At 53.4% G+C, this 12,830-nt stretch overlaps 1 protein-coding gene across 1 annotated transcript in view; it reads right to left on the reverse strand.

Moving 5' to 3' along the window:
- The window catches only part of SIPA1L3 (signal induced proliferation associated 1 like 3), a 113,530-nt gene extending 107,828 nt beyond the window's left edge, over positions 1-5,702 (reverse strand). The window contains exon 1 of the mRNA XM_050928333.1: positions 5,620-5,702. The gene's annotated coding sequence lies outside the window, so the exon portion shown is untranslated. The remainder of the gene's footprint in view (positions 1-5,619) is intronic.
- Positions 5,703-12,830: the final 7,128 nt, after the last annotated feature.

Here is a 12,830-nt window from a genome sequence, read left to right on the forward strand (position 1 = left end):
AAGGGCATGAAAAACCCACCCTGAGTGACATAGTTATGCCAACACAACCACTCGTGTAGACAGCGCTATGTTAATGAGATAGCTTCTCCCGCTGACACAGTGACCACCTCTCATGGAGGTGGATTAACTACACTAACAGGAGCTATGGGGGGCATGCCCCCCCAAACTGGCTACATCGCAGAGATTTCTCCCTTCTATTTGGCCCTGCTTCCTACCTGCAGAGAAAAGTTTAGGAGAGAGAGCAGCAATGCCAGCCACTGTGTGTCCCGATCAGTTTCCCCACATGGGCTGCCTAAGGGGAGGGCAGGAGAGCAGCACCTGACCCTCACAGCAGAGCTCCAGCTTGGGGTCGTTTCAATTTTACTAGCCTATAAAATATGAGACTTGCCCCAGAAACACAGTTGTGTAGACATAGGGGCCACGTTCTAATTAACACCAGTAACATTGTAGCAAGTGAGTATAACCTCTGAGGTGCATCCCAAGCACCTGTGCAGGGTACTGCATTGACTGTGTGACCAGGGAAGGCTGAATGGGAGTGGAGCACGCTTAGGCACATGAGCAAAGGGGACAGGTTTTAGCGATGGATTTGTTTGGTGTGTGCATCACAAGTTTGTGCATCTCTAAAACCAAGGAGGCATGATTCATAGTTACATGAAAGTGCTCGGCTCGGTTTATTCAAGAATTTGTTTTTATGCTAGTGTTGATTTTTAAATGGCAGCTGGTAAACATGGCAAATAATAAAGTTAAAACAAAAACTAAGGTGATTAAATAATGAACATAAACTGTATTTGTAATTTCAAGTACACTGTAATTTAAGTACCACTAACAATCGGTAAATCCAGAAGTTAGAGCTATACCTATTATAAATATTAACTGCCCCCCCTCCCCCCGAGAAGTCAAACTACACCCATGGACACAGTTCGAGCCATACAAAAGTGCTGATACCGGAACAGTTTATTCTCTCACGGGAAAGGGAATAAGCTACAGCAGCATAAGGTAACTGTATCCTGACAGAACTGCACCCACACTGTGGGATGTACCAGTGTAACTATGTTGGTAAAGAAAGCCACCCCCTAACCAAAATAGCTATATCAGTTCAAAATGTGGGTGCAGAGCAGGCCTGGGTGTGTGTACTGTGCTTCACACATCAGGACTCTGATCAAGGCACAGAAAAAATTAAGACTAGTGGAAAGTATAGACTAACGATAACATCTATGCTGCCAGAGTAAAGGCAGAACTGGGATCCTCCACAGATCCATGAAGTCAACGGGGGCTGCAGGCGTATAACTGATGGCAGAGTGACAACCAACTTCCATCAGCATTTCAGTAATACAGAGGCAGAATTCATTCAAATGGCTCAGCTTTCTTTTCCCCTTTCGTGTAACTGTAATAAAGACAGGAGCCTTTTTTCTTGCCAAGAACAAACCCCCTCAGCACATTCTCTGCCACCACCATCTGTAACAATATTAGTTAGTAAACAGCCTGTTCAGTGTTGGGATTCTTTTGGTGCCTGCACAAATAGGTCAGTGGATGAGGCAAGTGTTGTTATGGAACTGAAAACAAGTCTGCACCACAACAGTGCACCTCTGGAAGGGTTTCTGATGCAGCCTGTTGAAACAGAGCCCTGCAGAGAAAAGGGGATAAGGCAGGAGGGCTGAATGGCATGTGTGAAAACAAGTATCAGCCCAATGTTCAAAATTGGGAGACAAGTGCAAAACCTGTCAGGACTAAACAAACAGTGCCACAGCACATTAGCTGCCGCAGGTCAGATTACTCCAAAACACTGCTAGGAGCATGGCACCAGCTGAACCATTATTATTTCAACTCAGCTGGATTCGCAAGGGGACATTTAGACTCCAGCATTAAGCTCACGTTCTGCAGGATTCTAAAATTTAAAGAAGTACAGATAGCCTTTTCCAAAAGTGTAATATTAAAGCAATTAGCTCATTACCAAAACAGGCTGTTGAGCACCACCCCACAGTCTCCAGGTCACTGATTCAGATCCAGCCAAGCAGAATTAACAACCAGAAGTCATTCATCATCCGACGGCTGTGCGAAACAAGTTGGGGGAGGTCCTAACCCAATTCCTAGCAGGTTTGTGTCCATGTCACCAAAACCACCGTGCAATGCTTGTCAGACTCAGCACAGCATAAGACACCAATACGATTTGCCCTTTCATCCCAAGGGAAGGCTCTTCCAGCCAGAATGAGGTACAAGCATGCTAGCAGGAGAGCAACGTCAGCCTGGCTCTGCCTACATGGTACCTGTTCTATAGAGAGAGAGGATTCACACACGAGCCAGGCACTTTTCCACTTGAGCCAAGTTCAGTGTAAAGATACCTTTGTTAGTGGAAGTGCGACTGCATCCAAGGAGAATGCATTTCCAGAAATTGTTTTTGTCAAGTGGTTTTATGTTATCCCAGAATAAATCCTTAGAGGCAGCCATATTTCACTGAAAGGGGCACACTTTCCTACCTAAATTCCTCCCACTTCTCTAGATGACTAGAATACAAAAATTACGTTCTATTTACGGATTGTTTTGGACAATAAAAAACAAAGATGCAGGTTTCGCTCTGAAGCGCTCAGGATGCAATGTTTGGTCTGCAAACACTGCAGGGGAAGGAATGTTTGTTTGAAAACAACTGGTGGAAGCATTGGGCAGATTTTTTAAAATATGATGCATAACATTTCCATTGGTCTCTGGATTTTTCTGAAAGCTGATTTTTTTAAAGGTAATTTGAAGGACGATCTGATTTGACAGGACACCTTTAGTACAATGAATAAAGGAGACATTGATTTACAGCTGTTCCCATTAACGTTAATAAGAATTGCATATGTAAATCCACCAGCCATCAGCCGGAGAGTAGACTGCTCCCATTTTGGAACTCAGAAATGCCAGACATAATTCCAGTTCCTGGCTATCCTCTATAGCCCTTCTATTTTCATGTAGAGATCTGAACAATCATTTGCTGGAAAAACAACACTGCTGCCTCTCTAGCATTACCTGCACTTCTGAAACCTTCACTACTAGTCTGGGAAGTTTAGAAGAACCATGCAGGTGTTTGAGTATCAGGTTGGGTAAGATTTAAAGTTTCCAACACAAAAGAAGTGAAATCCACCATCTGATGTTCAGATGGGTTCCTCTTAGGGGAGGGATGGCTTCTGCTATAAATTCTGTTTGCAGAAACAGAGAAACTTTGTATCACTTAGGCATAAAGGATCTGATTTTGATGCAGTGAGAGTATTTCCATTGATATCAATGGAAGCCAGTTCAGATCCTGACACACTAAACTGACAACACATGTACAAGCTTTGATTTCTGTTGCAAGAAGTTGCAAAGTAGGGGCCCAATCATGAGGACACTTACTTGGCATGCAGCTTCCTACATCAAGTCTATAAAGACTAGACAGCAATTTCATCTCTGGTACTCTTTGATCTATATAGTTTCCATAGACACATTAATGTCTTTCAGGACCTCTGTCTTGCATGGCTGCAAGCAGCATTCTATCAGCGCAGTTCCTTGGAACAGCAGACCACCTTCATATCTCATTTAATCCCCAGCTCCATGCTATCACAGCACTCCCTCATGGGAGAGTCTGGAGGGCATGGACATGTCTGTAAAAACAAAAGGGTGATATTAAGCCTGCATCTGACAGCTCCCTGCCCCTAATACCATAAATCCTGCTGCTGGCTTATGCTGTCTGATCCCACTCCCCGCTTTTATTCATATTGCAGCTGTTACTTATACAGTATAACGGAGCCAATACCTCAGGCAAAGCTAACAAGTTTAACATCTTCCTATTTAATGTCATTTTGCCTGTTCTGCTTCCATTTAGCTGATTCAGCTCCTCTTACAACACTGGCCCTTTGATTCCTGTCACACGTGGAAAAAGATTTCAGTTGCACAGGCAGAGCTATTTTTAAAAGAATGTCTAGCAAGACCAATTACACCCCCCATCCCCAGAAAGTCAGGAGATGAAACTCTAACGTCATCTGGAAGGTAAACATCTAATATGCACCCTCATTCAGACAGGGCTGAATAAAGCACTTGTGGATGTGAAATACATTTATGGTACTTTGGTCCACTTATATTATACCCCACTGACTTCTTTGAGCCATTCAGTGTTACTCACATCACAGGGTTAAGCTACCATCAGCTCTTTCAAGCTTTAACCTGAGCTGTACACAGCACTACTATTGTACAGCAAGACTCAGGCAAAACTGATGTGAAATAGGAAAGCACTTTAATTTCAGGGGAGAAGTTAATTCAAATAACCTGCCATAGCCTGGAAGCAGAGCCAACTCCTAGGAAGTCTATATCACGGCTAACCATTTGTGCGTCTGCCTCCCCACTTTGCATGCCCGTAAGACACCTCTCCACAACACAGGAGCGCAACTACCGTTTGCATTTAGATTTGCATCGTGCAAGGCGTAGCATTCTGCACCCCAGTCTTTCTCCAGCATCTTTTTAAGTCATTCCCCTCTGACATCAGGGCTGGGTTTAAAAAGCACAAACCACCAAAGACATGACTCTATATTTTCACAGGCAACAACCCCAGTAGCTGAATAGTCGATTGTCTCCACAATTCTGAGTTAGGTCCAAGGACTCCTGCAGAGGCTACTAATGAACTGTGCAAACCCTGCAGCTGGAGAGATGGGGGGGCTGTGTCACAGTCTCACTGTTTTACCCAGGCCACCTTTACATCTGCCACCTTTAAAACAGTCCCACGACGCAGCCCCCGCAAACCCGAGAGATGAACCTGCCAGCTCAGCAGGGCCCAACAAGAAGGGGGCTGCCTGGGAGACCCAGGGCAGCTCCCTGCTGGGCCACAGGCTCTGTCAGTGTGATGAGCAAATGCTGCACTGCCCTGTGCTCAGCTCCCCATCTGCAACCCAGGGATGTGAGCTGTGTGCCTCAGGCCCCCAAAGGCTCCTCAAGCAGCGTGCAATGAGCCCCCCCAGGGGAGCCAGAGCCCCCCCCCGCCCCAGACCCCCAAAGGCTCCTCAAGCAGGGTGCAATGAGCCCCCCCCAGGGGAGCCAGAGCCCCCCCCCGCCTCAGGCCCCCAAAGGCTCCTCAAGCAGCGTGCAATGAGCCCCCCCCAGGGGAGCCAGAGCCCCCCCCGCCCCAGACCCCCAAAGGCTCCTCAAGCGGTGTGCAATGAGCCCCCCCTCCCAGGGGAGCCAGAGCCCCCCACAGCCTTGGGCAGCCGAAGCCCCCCCGCCCCCGCCCGGGGCAGCCAGAACCCCCCCCATCATTTTCGCCTGGGACAGCCGGGGCCCCCCGCACGACCCCTCCCGCGGGGCAGCCGCCTGGCCGCGCGGGGGCTGCTGGGAGCTGTAGTCCGTTCGGCCGTCCAGCCCCGCTTTGCGCTACGGCCGCCCGAGCGCCCGGAGACTACAGCTCCCAGCAGCCCCCGCGCCGCTCCGCAGCTGCCCGCGGGGGGGTCAGGAAGCGGCTCGGAGCAGCGCCCGGTGCTGGGGGCGGTGAGGGGAGCCCCGCCCCCGCGATGGACACACACGGGCCGCCCCCCCACCCCGCACCGGGGGCAGCGCCCCCTCCCTCAGCCGCCGGCCCCGCGGGGAGGCGAAGCCCAACGGCCGCGGCGCGCGGGCACTCACCGGTCAGCAGCGGCGCGCGGCCAGGAGCCAATGGGAGCGGGGCAGCGGCGCGCGGACACCACGACCTGAGCCGGCCGGGGGCGGGGCTCTCACACGCTGCGTGGGCGGGGCCTGACGGGAGTGGGCGGGGCCGGAGGGAGGGACCAGCTCCGCCCCCCAGCGCCTCCTGCCGCTAGAGGGAGCTGCCCGACAGGAGGGAGCTGGCCCCGCCCCCTCAGGCCTTAAAGGGCCACGCACCCCATTGAGTATGTGGGGTGAGCGGGGGAGGGGTTAACCCCATTGAGTATGTGGGGCGAGCGGGAGAGGGGTTAACCCCCATTGTGTATGTGGGGCGAGCGGGGAAGGGGTTAACCCCCATTGGGTATGTGGGGTGAGTGGGGGAGGAGTTAACCCCCATTGTGTACATGGGGCGAGCGGGGGAGGGGTTATCCCCCATTGTGTATGTGGGGCGAGCGGGAGAGGGGTTAACCCCCATTGTGTATATGGGACGAGCGGGAGAGGGGTTATCCCCCATTGTGTATTTGGGGCGAGCGGGGGAGGGGTTATCCCCTTTGTGTATGTGGGGTGTGCGGGAGAGGGGTTAACCCCCATTGTGTATATTGGGTGAGTAGGGGAAGGATTAACCCCCATTGTGTATATGAGACGAGCGGGGGGGGTTATCCCCCATTGTGTATGTGGGGTGAGCGGGAGAGGGGTTATCCCCATTGTGTATGTGGGGTGAGCGGGAGAGGGGTTATCCCCATTGTGTATGTGGGGCGAGCGAGGAAGGGGTTAACCCCCATTGGGTATGTGGGGTGAGTAGGGGAGGGGTTAACCCCCATTGTGTATATGAGGCGAGCGGGGGAGGGGTTAACCCCCATTGTGTATGTGGGGCGAGCGGGAGAGGGGTTAACCCGCATTGTGTATCTGGGGCGAGTGGGGGAGGGGTTAATCCCAATTGTGTATGTGGGGTGAGCAGGGGAGGGGTTAACTCCCATTGTGTATATGGGGCAAGCGGGGCGAGGGGTTAACCCCCATTGTGTATGTGGGGCCAGCGGGGAAGGAGTTATCCCCCATTGTGTATGTGGGGCCAGCAGGGATGGGGTTATCCCCCATTGTGTATGTGGGGCGAGCGGGAGAAGGGTTAGCCCCATTGTGTATATGAGGCAAGTGGGGGAGGGGTTATCCCCCATTGTGTATGTGGGGCCAGCGGGGGAGGGGTTATTCCCCTGTTGTTTCGTGGGGCAAGCGGGGGAGGGTTTAACACACACCTGCACACACACCAGTGCAAAGCGGGCAGGAAATGGGCCATTCTGATCCAATTCTAGGGGGACCCATGGTGACCGAATCCCGACCGAGCCATCGCTGTGGATCCACAGGCCAAGTACCTCGGCTGAGAACCGGTTCCCGGGTGAGCCAGACCCTGGCTGCCTTGTCAGCAGCTCCAGGAAAAGCGACAGAGCTGCAGCTGCTGGCAAAGCAGAGCCGGGCAACACTTTTTTGGCAAATAATAAATTGTGGAAATTGTATTTTTGTGTCTCTGAAACTATTAATGAATTTGAGCTGAATTTGGCAAATAGTGTGAAATGAAAAATCTGAGAGAAAAATTCTAAAAAGTCAAAATGCTTCAGTTCAGCCATTTTGCAAAGAAATGTCCCGACTTCTCGACAGCTTTTCACTTTGAAATTCAACGCTGTAAAAAAAAGAAAAGAAAGTGAGAAACACCCGAAGCCGACCCAAAATGAAAAATGAAAAAATTACAGGTTGAACAAAACATTTGGTTTAACCCAACAGACTTTTCTTGGTTCTGGTGAGAAAACCCGACCCACTGCGTTTTGCTTCGAACCGTGGTTTGGTTTGGTTTTCTGGGTTCAGGCCGAGCCGCTCAGCCCTCCACTCCCTGCTGCTCTCCTTCAGCAGCGGGAAAGCTCTTGGGGAACCCGTCCAATGGGATTTACTGTAGACGGAGCCAGGCGTCCAGGCCGCGGTTTGAACCTGGCAAAAGCATGCAGGGACACGGCAGCCTAGGAAGGGATCTGCGGTGTGGGGTTCTGCTGACTCCTCGCTGGGTTGGCTGGGATGATTTAGTTGGGGTTGGTCCTGCTTTGAGCAGGGGGTTGGACTAGATTCCTCCTGAGGTCCCTGCCAACCCTGATATTCTATGATTCTATGACCCCAGGCACAGGGACTGACACAAGGCCCAGGGTACCTCTTGAGTTGTGCTGCAGCCCACAGGGGTTGGCAATGGTGGTATTACTGGGATCCCCATCGTGCCAGGTGCTGCACAGACCCTGACTGAGATCAGGGCCCCTGTGGCGCCAGGTGCTGCACAGACTCTGACTGAGCTCAGGCCCCATCGGGCTGGGCGCTGCCCAGACCCTGACCAAGATCAGGGCCCTGTTGTGAAAGTACTGCACAGACACAGAGCGAGAAGCAGTCCATGCACCTGAAGAACTCACAGCCGGAATGGACAAAGGGGAAACTGAGGCCCAGAGAGAGAAGGGGACCTGCCCAAAGTTACACAGGAACAGTGGCAGAGGCAGGAATAGACCCCAGGTGTCCTGAGGCCCAGTGCCCCATCAGCGAGACCACACTGCCTCCCCAAGCCCAGAGGATGTGTTGTCCAAGGAGCAGGCTGCTGCTAGAAGGAATGATTCCACTATCAGGGCAGGGGCTACGGTAAACGCACCTGCATTTCGGCTGAGCAAAGCCGTTATGCTCTGTGGGTCTCTGTTCGTCTCAATATCCCCCCCTCCTTAAACTGGGGCACCAGTTTGGTGTCTGGATTCCCCACAAAACTGCGTCTCAGGGCTCTTCCCCACTTCCCCCCAGCACGCCCCCTTGGCCCACCGCTCCTGCAACTCCAACTCGTGCTTCCGCTGTTCTGCATGGTCCACCAGCCTCTGCTGCTCCAGCTCCTTCGCTTTCAGCTCCAGCTCCAGCCTTCACAGCTCCTCCAGGGAGAAACCTGACTGGGGTCCCCCTGTGCTGAGTGAGGGGGTCGGGTCTGATACACTCCCAGCTGCTACACAGACTGTCTCCTCGCTACTCCCCAGCTCTCCGGGCACCCCGGGAGCGCCCCTGGGGTCTGGAGCCTGTTCCTCAGACTGGTAATTCTCTACAAGCTGAGCAATCAGCCCCTCCTTAGGGAGCCTCCCCACACGCAGCCCCCTCTCCCTGCACAGACGTGCCAGGTCACTCTTACGGAGCCGGTTCTAGGCCATTTCCAGCTGGCTCCGTTCAATGCCCTCGTTCTATCGCTGGCAGCCACTCACTGCGAAGCGCCTGCGCCTGCAGCCACATGTCTACAGGGGGCATCCGCCAACCATCCTCTGCTACCACATTGTCACGGACTCCCAGGTCGTGCCCACTCTTGGCCCCGTGAGGTCCCTGGGGGAACCCTCTTCAGTGCGACACCTCGTCTTGGAGGGCCACTCTCTCCGGGGGTCAGGCCCCTCCACCTCCTGGAGACGCACCTCTCTGAGCCTCAGCACGTCTGTCTCTGCCGTGGGCCCCCTCACAGAGTCCCCTCGCTCTGGGCCCCTGGGGCCTCCACCCCCAGAGGGAATAATGCCCCCACCCCGGCCCTGTTCTCTAGCCCGGAGCGACTCTCAGCCAGCGTAAAACAGGAGGGTTAATTGAGCATCCGAACCCAGCACAGGAAACTCTCAGGGCCTCAGGCCTGGCTCCCTCTGCCCAGCACATCCCAGTCTCCTTGCATCCAGGGGGGCTCTGCTGCTCCCCCTCTCCAGCCCCGAGCCCCCCTGCTTCCCAGCTGGGCATCAGATCACCAGCCCCAAGCCCCCTCTGTCCATTGTCTTCTCTCCAGGGACACAGGGTCGCCTGGGCCTTCTCTCCTCCCTCCTCAGGCTGGAACCAGCTGGTCAGGACACCGGGGTCCTCTCCCCGCAGCCCATTGTCCCCCACTGGCCAGAACCGGCTGCGACTCCTGAGCTGGGCCACCCGGTCACCAGGTCACAAGTCTCTGGGGTCTCCATTCTCCAGGCCATTGGCTGGGGTCCAAACTTCCCTCCCCGGTCCTGTGTCCCAACAAACTCCCTCTCCCCTCTCCTCGTTAAACCAGTAACACCCAGGGACACTGAGTCCCACCCCCTCTGCATGCAACCCACTGGGAAAACCAAGAAAACCCACCACTTCATCACACTCTGATCTGCCCTGGCTCCTGGGAGCAGGGCTGCCAGCTGGCCAGGTTTTCCTAGGATTGCCCCTATGTGGAGGCAGCTGTACCGGGAGCCTGTTGGGGTGCCCCTGGCACACTGCTAGCTGCCAGGTGGATGCACTTAGTGCTCACCCCAGGTTTTTGTACCTCAGAGGTGGCAACAGGCCCACATCCAGGGAGTCTCCAGTGGACGGTCCAGGCCACTTCATGCTGTCTGAGCCGCATGGCTGGTGCCTCCCTTGGGGCTAATAACATCACCAGTGTCCCCTGGATTTTCCTGCACCTCATTTAATGCCAAGGGAAGAGTTTACCCATTACCAGCTGTCCCTGGCCACAGCCTCCTACTCAACTGCTTAACAGTCACCACCCACGTCATTTGGCTTGAGCAATTTGAAAATTGTCCCTCGCCCTCTCTGATGTCCCTCAAAAAATAGCCCTGGGGTGAGACACCATCGAGCAATTGGCCAGGGAGAAATGTTGGTGAAATCGTGCAGAAAGAGGAGGTTTTATGCACCTCAGGTGAATGTGGCCAGGCCTGAAAGACCCTGGGATGCAGTTCATAGCCAGCTGTCACAAATGAGTGGATTGTTGTGACCCAGCGAATCTTTGGTAATCCTCCTGGGGCTTCCTAGCAGAAATGGAGATGAAGAATTAATCTCTCAGCTGCTTGTAGCTGCAGGGCTACTGCCTGCCCCTCGCTGGGGACCGATAACAAATCCGACTGCAGATGAACGGTTCCCCAAATAGGGGAGGGGGCTGTCCTGGAAAAATGAGTGCCCCAGTGACATACCCAGCAAAGCAGACAGGGAACAGATACGTAGAGATTTGGTTACCGTTAATTCAGTACCCAAAGCACACGCACCTGCAACTAACCCAGCTCCCCTGTAGGTGTCTCAACACACCTGGCTTGTTAAATGAGTGAGCAGCGATTTCACTCAGTCTAATAAAACCAGTAGAAATGCTCTGTCCTGGGGTGGGTAAAGGTGCTCACTCTGTGACCTGGCGACATTCTGCTAAGCAGAGATCCCACGATGACACCCCTGCAAAAACGGTCCTGTCACCTGTTCACACCCCCTACAGAAAGACATGGTTTAAAACCTCTCTGTGCATCCTCTGGAGGAGGGGGGAGCCTGGAAAGCGTTTTGAGGCTCCTGCGTCAGCTGCCCTGGTTCTGCTCTTGGGACGAGCCGGAAGACGCACGCAGCAGCGTTCACGAGCTTGGGAAGAGGGCAGGGGATTGCCGGCTTTGAAAGCAGGCTGAAGATAAATGATGAATTTGCAAGCTCTTTGGCGCCAGGCCTGCATCTGGGCGGCCCCCGGCACTGTGAGAGCCCAGGTCTTGGTCAGGGTCTGTGCAGCGCCTGGCACAATGGGGGTCCTGATCTTGGGGGCAGGGGTGCCTTGCAGTCCGACTGGATTAATATGTAAATTAACACAAGGTTTCAGCAAAAATGCTCTGTCCCCATCCCCCGAGTGTGAAAAGCCCATTTGTCAAATGAAGTGAAAGTGCAAACAGGCTGGGGTTTGTCCAAGTGGCTGAAGGGGACGATGTACCCAAAGCCCATGGACCATCCTCAGCACCTAACTCCCTTTGGCTGCTCGGGAAGCGTTTGTCCAGCACTTTGCAGCCACACAACCCGTTATTAACCCATTGTGCAACCCCCGGGCCAGGGTCCGAGCGTCACCAGTGAGGTTTGTGCCAGTGCCCAGCCCCCAGCGGGGTCTCAGCTCCGGCGCTGAGAAGCTGATGGATCCCCCCATTAAAGGATTGCAGAGGGGAGTCTGTGCTGTTGGTAATCGGCATGACCCGGTTAATCCGGGTCTGGCTCATCTGGCCGTCTGGGGCATGCAGCACAGGCCTGAGCAGCGTGGGGTGCCCTGCTCCCACTCCCCGTGGTGCCGGGGGGGAAGTTGGGGGATGTGGGGGGAGAATTTGGGGGACAGGGGGGAGTCTGGCTGCTCTGACCCGATCCAGCCTAAGGAGAAATTTTGGTGCTACCCCCCCGCCACACACACACACTGACAGAGACAAACAGTTCAGTCCTGCCCGCCCTCCCTTCCCACTTATGCCTTTACCCTGAGCCTAATCAGTAATTAGACTAAGGAAGGAGCCATCTGGGGGCTGCCCAGCAGTAATCGACCCACTAGAAGAAAAATCCCTAATTTACCCCAAAGTGTGGGCGGGGGGGGGCAACCTCTGGGAGGCCAAACAGGGCGGAGCAGGACGGCCCCGTGCCCGTCTCTGCTGTCTGACGGCACGCTGCACAAACACGAGCAGGCAGGCTGTCTGGAGTGAGTGCCTGGGGGGGGGGTGACAATGCGGTTCTGGCTGGACCCAACTGAGGTGCCAATTCAGGACCAATTGCTTAAGCAGGGCAGTTACAGCCCTCAGCTGGGGTTTTTCTACCCAAACCAAACCAGCCAGACAAAGAGGACTCTGGTCTCACCCCACTGGATAACCACAAGTCACACAAGCAATTCCCTTTGACACTCCAGTCTCCCAGTATCACCATCAGTGCCACCCGTCCTGGGGATGAATGGTTATGAAAACCAAAACCCCAGCAAAAGAAAAAGGTTCTCTCGATCCCAAAGGACCAAGCCCCAGACCCAGGTCAATACACACATCAGATCTTACCCACAAATCACACTGTTGCCAATCCTTTAGAATCTAAAATCTAAAGGTTTATTCATAAAGGGAAAAAGATAGAGATGAGAGCTAGAATTGGTTAAATGGAATCAATTACATCCAGTAATGGCAAAGTTCTTAGTTCAGGCTTGTAGTAGTGATGGAGTAAACTGCAGGTTCAAATCAAGTCTCTGGAACATCCCCCGCTGGGATGGGTCATCAGTCCCTTGTGCAGAGCTTCTGTTTGTAGCAAAGTCCCTCCAGAGGTAAGAAGCAGGGTTGAAGACCAGATGGAGATGAGGCCTCTGCCTTATATAGGCTTTTCCAGGTGTAAGAACCTTTTTGTTCTTACTGTGGAAAATTACAGCAAAATGGAGTTTGCAGTCACATGGGCAAGTCCCTGCACTTTGCTGAGTTACAAGGCGT

Source organism: Gopherus flavomarginatus, chromosome 18 (assembly GCF_025201925.1).
Source record: "Gopherus flavomarginatus isolate rGopFla2 chromosome 18, rGopFla2.mat.asm, whole genome shotgun sequence".
Classification (NCBI taxonomy): Eukaryota; Metazoa; Chordata; order Testudines; family Testudinidae; genus Gopherus; species Gopherus flavomarginatus.